Genomic DNA, 8,242 nt, shown 5'->3' with positions numbered 1-8,242 from the left:
TAGAGTTTGCTCAAACTGCTTACGTTGAGAACTGGAACTGCAAATCAGAATGGCAGACTTGCATTTGGTCTTAAACGGCTATGTTAGGCCTTCTGTAACGTCACCTGCCTGCCTGCAGGAACACTCGGAATTAGGAGAATTTGAGATTTGAGGTTTGTGCGGTGACGTCATCCTGGGAGCTTCGTCCAGTTTTGTATGGACTGTATCTATTTCATTCTTTCCCTTTTTATTTTATTATTAGGATTTCATGAAAGCAGTTTAGTTTCTCCTAAGCTCGTAAATCTCTCTCTACCTCTCCTCCTCCTCTCCGTGTACGAGAGGTTGGGGGGGAGCATCTGTCGCCGGCCATTGGCCAATTCGGCCAAAACCACGACAGATTTATTGGCGCCCGACGTGGGGCACGAACGCAGCTCTGATAGATTGCCTGAATAGTTTGAATTCCAGCTTGTTCAGGGAGAACAGAGAGTTCACAGCATGTCGGTCTTACGTGAAATCTGGTATCGTGCCTTTAGAGAGCTTTGTATGAAGTTAATGGATGCAGTGGGGTTTAAGCGGTCAAATATATTGCATGGCCTGTTTCTCGTTTGTGTTTGGACGCGGTGGTCTAAGCGTGCCACGTTGGCGTGGGTTTGCCTTCAGAGGTATAAAATAATTGCTTGGATAACGGTTCTGCCTGCCTATCTTGGGCATCTCGTGATGGAGGCTTTTCCTAATTACACTTTCGGGATGGATTCTTTTCCTCATTACGCTCTTGGTCGTACCTGGGGAAAGTTGACTTTGCCCTTCGGTGATGATGCCAAAGCGACAGTAACAGAATCGGGATGAGAAACCTTCGGGCCGTTTCGAGAGTGAAGGTTACTTTCATTCGTACGTGATCCTGTTGTCGGTTTTCCCGAGTGTGTTGCAGGGCTGGTTTATTGTTAAATATCGGTGCAGGAGTGAGTATGATGTGACATGTGATGTTGCTACTCAGACCCCGGGGCCAAAGCCGAAGACAGCAGAAACTCGGGCAGCCCTGCCACCGAAAGCTGCAGTAGGAATTCAGACAACCCCCCCACGGAAAGCTACAGCAGAAACTCAAACAACTCAGGTGACTGCCCAAGCCGCAACACAGGCACAAACAACGCCACCGGCCCCGACACCAGCCCGAGCGGCATCGGCTGCCCCCCACCGGCCCCGGCATCGGCCAGGCCCACGGCGGCTGCGCCGCCCAGAGGCCCCGGCGAAAGCCACGCCTCCGCCCATACAGGCCAAAGCCACGGCCCGGCCGTAGGGACACCGCCGCCAGCGGCATGGGCTGCCCCCACACGGGCCCCGGCAAACGCCACGGCTCCGGCCCGGAGGCGGTGGAGAAAATGTGTCTGAGAAGGGGAAAGAATCCCACTCTTCCCCTGAACAGAGCCAGCTTGCAGTCATTAAGAAACAACGGTAGCGATTCAGCTTTTGGCCACCTCACTTGCTCTTCCTCCCTTGGCGGTACAGTTCTGCTCTGACTTTGCGAGCCTGTCCAGCTTGCTGGTCTCCTGGGCACCGTTTTCCCCACTTCACGGTTCAGTTTTCTATTGGAACCAGAAGAGGGAGGGGCTAGGAAAGGCCAAGTGGGTGCTACTCTTTGCAATGATGGCGTGCTCTCCTGTCATTCCACCTTACGAAACCACGCTCTTACGGTCTTTAGTTCCCCATAGAAGGCAGGAGTGGGTCAGACGACGAGTAAAGAGAACGTCTTGTTTCTGGCCGTGTTTTCCGGTTCCTTCTGGAAAACCGTCTGGGGAGAGTTGCCTCTTAAAATCAGGGCGTGGGGGCGCTCAAAAAGCTCACGCGAATACTGAGTGAGAATGCTTGGGACAGTCTGGTAAGGAACGAAAGCAAAAGGAAGCTTGTTTCTGTATGTTTTCTGCCTTGACCCTATCTTCAAAGAAGCCCATAAATAATTCTTTGGCATCGATTTTGTAATTCCAACATTGCAAAACGTTTTCCTCTACTGAATACTGTTGGTAATCAAAAAATCAATTTGATACTTCTCTTTCTTTTCAGGACCACAAGAAAAGGAGGCTCTTGGTCACCTCCACCGGTGGAAATAAAATTCGTCTCTCCTTTTGGAAGTGCACTGGATAAAGCCATGCATCGTATTGCAAGAATATGCCCGGTGTGCAAATATGTCTGAGGATAACCGAGCAGTTTAATCCCCCATCAGAACTTCCCCTCGTGGAACACTACTCTCAGGCTTGTTATTTCAATAAAATTGTTTGCTGCAATTTCATCAGTTCCCATGTAACCACTCGTAAATAGCTTTGTTGTTGATTTCTGGTGGGGAAAACAAGCTACGGGCAGAAACCAATCCATAGGGTCTCACGAGTCATTTACTTCTTCTCCGTAGTCTTCCTGGTACAGAACAGGTTTCTTTTTGGCGTTGGTGAACTTAATACTGCGAAGCTTAAAGCTTGATGCCGGTGTCTGCCAAGTAGCGAAGGGTTGTTACAAATCTGCTGAGCCGGGGCTTCGTCCTTCCTGGCGGCAGGAGCCCGGCCTGGTGCACCCCAGACCTGGGGGTGTCTCTGTCCCAGACCCTTGGATGCGGCTGCTGCTTTCCCGTTTGCAGGTCAGGCCAGTAGCAAGGCTGAGGGTGCACCACACACATGCACGACAGCAACGCGGCTGGCTACGCAGGCTGCCAGAGACGGGGCCGTGCCTTTACCGCCTGCCATCTTGCACTGGGGCAGCTCACAGAAAGCCGCCTCTCTGGCTTGTTGCAGTTGAAGCTCACGAGTGACACCAGAGGCATGCTGTCACTCTGCAGGTTCCCCCACGCAGCCACATTTGCAGAGCCCCAGAGGATCAGCAGAGCCTTGAGCCCAGCTGTCGTCTGTGCCCCAACTCTGGGCTCCGTCTCTGACCTCTGGCTGAGACACCGCATCTTTCCAGAGATGGCTTTTCCTCCTGCTCACTGGCTAGCCCACCCTGAGGTCTGCTAGCGGTTTCCTCGTGCACATTTGGCTAGGGGAAAATACAACAAAAATACAATAAAATGGTGTATTGAAACGTATGTTACGATGGAGTTTAGAAAGTCTTCTCTGATAAGAGAAAACAGTTTTAGTAGGAAATGTTGAAGATATAAAATCCCTTAGTTTCTCTTAAAATTTAAACACCGTTTTAAATTTTTTAAAACCCTCCTATCTGTAGCAAATGGCTTCTTACTAGAATGATGTGGTGAAATATCCTGTTTCAGAGCAAAAGGATTTCTAAGAGTGGTTTACCAGTACCGGATTTTTGCTGAAATCACGGGTTTTCCAGCGCAGCTCACGGTGCTTGCTTTGGTTCTGTGGAAAGTGCAGGCACACGGAATAAGCAACAGGGAGAAGAGAAAAGTCATGGGGCAGAAACTTAATGTTTAAGCTGCTGAAATACAGAGCCTAGCTTTTGCTGTTTGTTGCCTGTCTGTTTTACCTTCTAATTACTTCTTGTCTTTACAGAACACTTTCAACGTGCTGGAAATCTATAATGACCAGGTAATGAGGTCACTTTGCTTCCGTATTAACAAATCTTAGTTTTCTGTGTACATTGATTTCTTTTTTGCTCATTGTAATTTGAAAATCATCCTTTATGCTCTCTTAACGTGACCCTTCTGGGCATGTTGGCTGAAGTGTGTGGGTGCTGCCTGGACCTAAGAGCATCGTTTTGCTGCTTGAGCCACCCGGCTGCTCTGCCGTAACACTGGCCAAGCTGTTTCATCTCTTGTAGTACATTCCTTCTTTCTCTTTTCTGGGTTGTCCTCCTTTTTTGAAGAAAAAAGGGGGTTAAGAAGGAAGATCCGAGGGCTGGAGCACCTCTCCTATGAAGACAGGCTGAGAGAGTTGGGGTTCTTCAGCCTGCAGAAGAGAAGGCTCTGGGGAGATCTTATAGCAGCCTTCCAGTACCTAAAGGGGGCCTACAGGAAGGATGGGGAGGGACTCTTTATCAGGGAGTGTAGCGATAGGATGAGGGGTAACGGTTTACAGCTGAAGGAGGGTAGATTTAGATTAGATATCAGGCAGAAATTCTTTACTGTCAGGGTGGTGAGGCACCGGAACAGGTTGCCCAGGGAAGCTGTGGATGCCCCTTCCCTGGAAGCGTTCAAGGCCAGGCTGGATGGGGCTTTGAGCAGCCTGGCCTAGTGGGAGGTGTCCCTGCCCAGGGCAGGGGGGTTGGAACTACATGATCTTTAAGGTCCCTTCCAACCCAAACCATTCTATGATTCTAAAAGATTCGTAGCACTATTAATGCATCACTCAAATGGAGACCATTTCTGTTTTCAGAACAGAAACGTGGCTGACACAAAATCGATCTCTCGCTTTCTACGTTAGAGATTGAAACCCCGCTTCTTTTGCAAGAGTTCTCTGCATATTTGGAAAAATTTAACTAAATAGAGATAAATGCAGCTATAAAACTATAAGCACCTGTTTTATATAAACGCCGTGTTCTTTACATAAAGCGAGGCAGTATTATAAAACAAGTAGTTTTGTTTCCTGTAATCCGCGATTACTGTTGGTCCTGTGCACCAGATGTTGCATTCCTAAATAAGATGAAACCCCCACAGGGTCCTCTTTGTCTCGGGTGAATTAACTGTATACTCCAGCACCTTTGAAGAGGTATTTTTTCTTAAAGCAAGTACTATCAAATGAAAGATGGAAGAATACAAATAGAAAACGTGCACGTGTGAAAATGTTGACTGTAAATGCTGACAGTCTTCAAACAGCTTACCTGAGTTTCTTCAAATGCTAACTTTCTTACTGTTTTGAACAAATTTAAGGACAGATTCTTCAACTGTTACTTGTACCAATACCATCGACGTGGTTTTGAGGGGTTTTTTTACGTTGGTGCTAGCGTAAGGCAGAGTTACCAGGATTTGAGCACCTTCAGTATTCACTTTGACAAAACCCACCTCTGTCTTCTCATCTGTCTGTCTCTCTTTCTCCTAAATTGCTAACCTGCTAAAAAGAGTTAGTTTATAGCCAGATTGCTAAGACACTAGGATTCTTCTTTTACATTTAAGGACTTTATGGTCATCTTTTCCATGTTAATCCCTATCTCATTTTTGGTAGGGTTTAAAACTAATTTTAAAAACCTCCTTCAAAACCCAATGGCAGGTAATACGTTTGATACGCTCACAGACTGCAGCCGAGACTCCAGCAGACCTCTGTTACGAAGGAACTCTGTCAACCTGACGATACGCTGAAAGGCACACTTTCATAGTTTTTCCCGCTCTGGTCTCGGTGCCAATTGCGGTCAGGTGCTGGGCAAAATGAGAAGAGATACCAGCTCAAAGTGACTGACAGCTGAGGAGGAAGGAAAGGGTGAATGTGCCAATAAGGGAGGGCAGCATATTAAGAGCTTATTCTGTATTCTTATTAACGCACGGCGTATATTTTGACAGCTAAGTTATGTGACGGAGGTAGCTCTTTTTCCTGAGAATTCTGGGTCTCTCTCGTGTGCGTGACTTACTTCAGCTTCTTTCCTTCCCTTTCTCTCCCGGCAATGCAGCACAGAGTTGAAACGTAGAGCGTACAGATGACCCCTGCTGCCAGGCGTTGGTTGTCTCTGCTTCCCGATGCCGGATCCCAGCGACAGTGCCACACAGAGCTATTCCTTCCTGCCCAGGAGCAGTTTGCTTCCCGGCCACTTCCCCAGTCCCTCGTCTCCTTCTGCAAGAGGAGGTTCCCTCTCTCCTCCTGGCCTTTCTGGGGCTCAGAACTGAAAACGGCCCTCTTTGCAGTCCTTCCAGACAGGCTTTCGCTGGGACTCCAGCACTAATTATTCCTTCTTATTCCAGCTCCCCTGAAAAGAGCTCAGGCACTTAGATGTCTGCTGTCCCAACGCGGTTCATGGCTCCGTGACCGCGTGGCTGCAGCTGCCTGGCTACGAGGAGATACCAGGAGCAGAAGATTGAACGTTTCCCGCACCAGTTCAGTCCTGCAAAGAGCTGAATTGCTTTCACGTGCCGATGAACGCAGCCCCCTTGTTGTGTCTGAATTAGGACTCCATCTGACCCGGAGATGAGGCCCATGTGAACCAAGACCCCCAGAAGCCTTGTCTGGGGTGGGCGCTCCCTGACAGCGGCTGCTCTCCCCTTACTGCCTGCTGGCCAGCTGGTGCTCTGCTCTATTAAGGCATCTTAGCAGCACCGCTGCATTTCTGCCTGGCGATACAGGAGTAGTACTTAATATCTGTGACTTGGGATTTTTTTTCAAAGGTGTTCTGTTTGGTTTTTTTCTCCACAGACACATTGCTTTTAAAAACTTGAGAAGAAAAGAAGACAGCTCTGCCTTTGAGAAATGGTCCCTGTCCTCATGTGCAGCACTGGCGTGGGCACATCCAGTTGCTCAGAGTCAGTTCCCTTATCAAGTGCTGATCAAGACAAAAGCCCAAACCCAGTGTAAGTAAGGCTATTGCAGGCAGGAGGGAGAAGAGTTTCTGCTGGCTGGGAATGAGTGGCGGATCCGGAGCACACAGGCCACGTGGGAGTCCCGTCCGGAGGAAGCCTGGAAGGAGTGGGAGCACCAGCACATTGCTGTGGCTCAGGCGAGTTTCCCAGTAACGGGCATTGCGGCCAGATCCATGAACCTCTGGTCTTCTGAGTCTGATGTTTTCCCCTTTTTGTCATCTTTAAGATTTGTTACTCACGCCCCTCTCTGCCCTTCCTTAATAAACCGTGACTCCAGGTCTGGAACTTCTGCCAATAGAAAGGAAGCGTGGCGTCAGTCTTTCAGATCTAATAATTGCTTCCTGATCATGTTTGATAAAATGATGGGGGTTTGATAAAAATTAGGGACTTAATTCTGTCGGGAATGCTGAGCCCTGTGTGGGGTGTATGGCTAACCGGGGTCGTTCAGGTGCTCCCTCTGGATGGTTGTATCGGTCTTGGCTGGCAGCTGGCACAGGCGTTTGGGCACACAGTACCGTACCCTGTTCTGCTGAGGACAGCTTCTTGTTCACCTGCTGCATCAACTGGTTTTCCTGCATTGATCTGCCTGGGGTTTGCTTTGTTAAGACAGTGAAACGAACATAATCAGGCTTCTGTTAATTTTGTGCCTTCTACCTAGGAAGCTGTCGGATACAGTTTTAGAGAACTAATGGTGACAAGGCTTTGCTGGTGTGGTATTGCTTGACTTGTGTGGTGGAGAGAAGCCTTAAATTGGCAGGAGAGAGTCACCAACAAGCCGGGCCTGTTGCACGTGTTGCAAATGCATTTGCAGTTGGGCTTGTCAGGTTGCTCTTTGTCAAAGTATGTTTCAGAATGAGATACGCAAAAGCCGCCTGGACACGGTCGTGGGCAGCCTGCTGTAGGTGACCCTGCCTGAGCAGGGGGGCTGGACCAGAGGACCTCCAGTGATTCTGGAAGGCCTTTCTCTTCATTGTGATGCTGGGATTCTGGAATTCGTGCTGGGATTCTGGAATTCGTGCTGGGAGAGGCGAGCGGTGTGGTGTGCTGGGAGTGCCTTGCTCACCACTGTCTCCCTGTGCTGGGAAGGCTGCGTGTATGTTCTGTCCTGAGACACTCAGCGCCTACGTCTGTCTGTCCAGGTGCACCGAGCAAGGTAAAAAAGAGCGTAAGGTCAGAAGTGCCTTTGGGAACTGCTGCGAGCTTCGCCACGGTAGACGGGGACTGCAACTCTTGAAGGGAAGTATAGTCGTGTTGGGGAATAACCGCAGGAGGTAGCTGGGTAAAGTGGCTCCAGCGTCAAGTTCTGATCTGTGTTGGTTTTGTTTGTTTTTTCATGGAGAGGGATGTCACATCTGTGGTCTGCATCAGACACAGGGTCTTCGCTGTTGGGGGCTGTTGGGGTAGAGAGCTGAAATGCTTTCCTCGTCTCACCTTCTGCTGTAGCTTTGTGCTTGTGGAGCATCTGCACAAACTCGGCAAGACAATCTGTAGGCTGCACTTGAGTGAAATAAGGCCGATTGTAGGATTCTGGTACAGACCGTCTCTGTCACGCTGGTGGCTTTTTAGACTACAGCTTAGGGCTTGGATGAAATGTAGGGTTTTTGCCTAAACCACCGGGAGCGGGGAGGCTTTCTGCCTAAGCGGGAAAGAACTGACCCGGTGGTACTCCCTAAATCACCTGCTCACTCACTCGCTAAATCCTCTTTCTGCAGGAGTAAAATCCGGCAAAGTGCAAATTCACTGAACCTGACGACTACGAGAGTGCAGAAAGTGACTTTTCCATCTGCTGCTCCTCCAGTGCTTGTGAGTTGCTTCCTGTTTCTC

Source organism: Chroicocephalus ridibundus, chromosome 3 (assembly GCF_963924245.1).
Source record: "Chroicocephalus ridibundus chromosome 3, bChrRid1.1, whole genome shotgun sequence".
Lineage (NCBI taxonomy): Eukaryota > Metazoa > Chordata > Aves > Charadriiformes > Laridae > Chroicocephalus > Chroicocephalus ridibundus.
Note: the sequence above shows the minus strand (reverse complement) of the source record.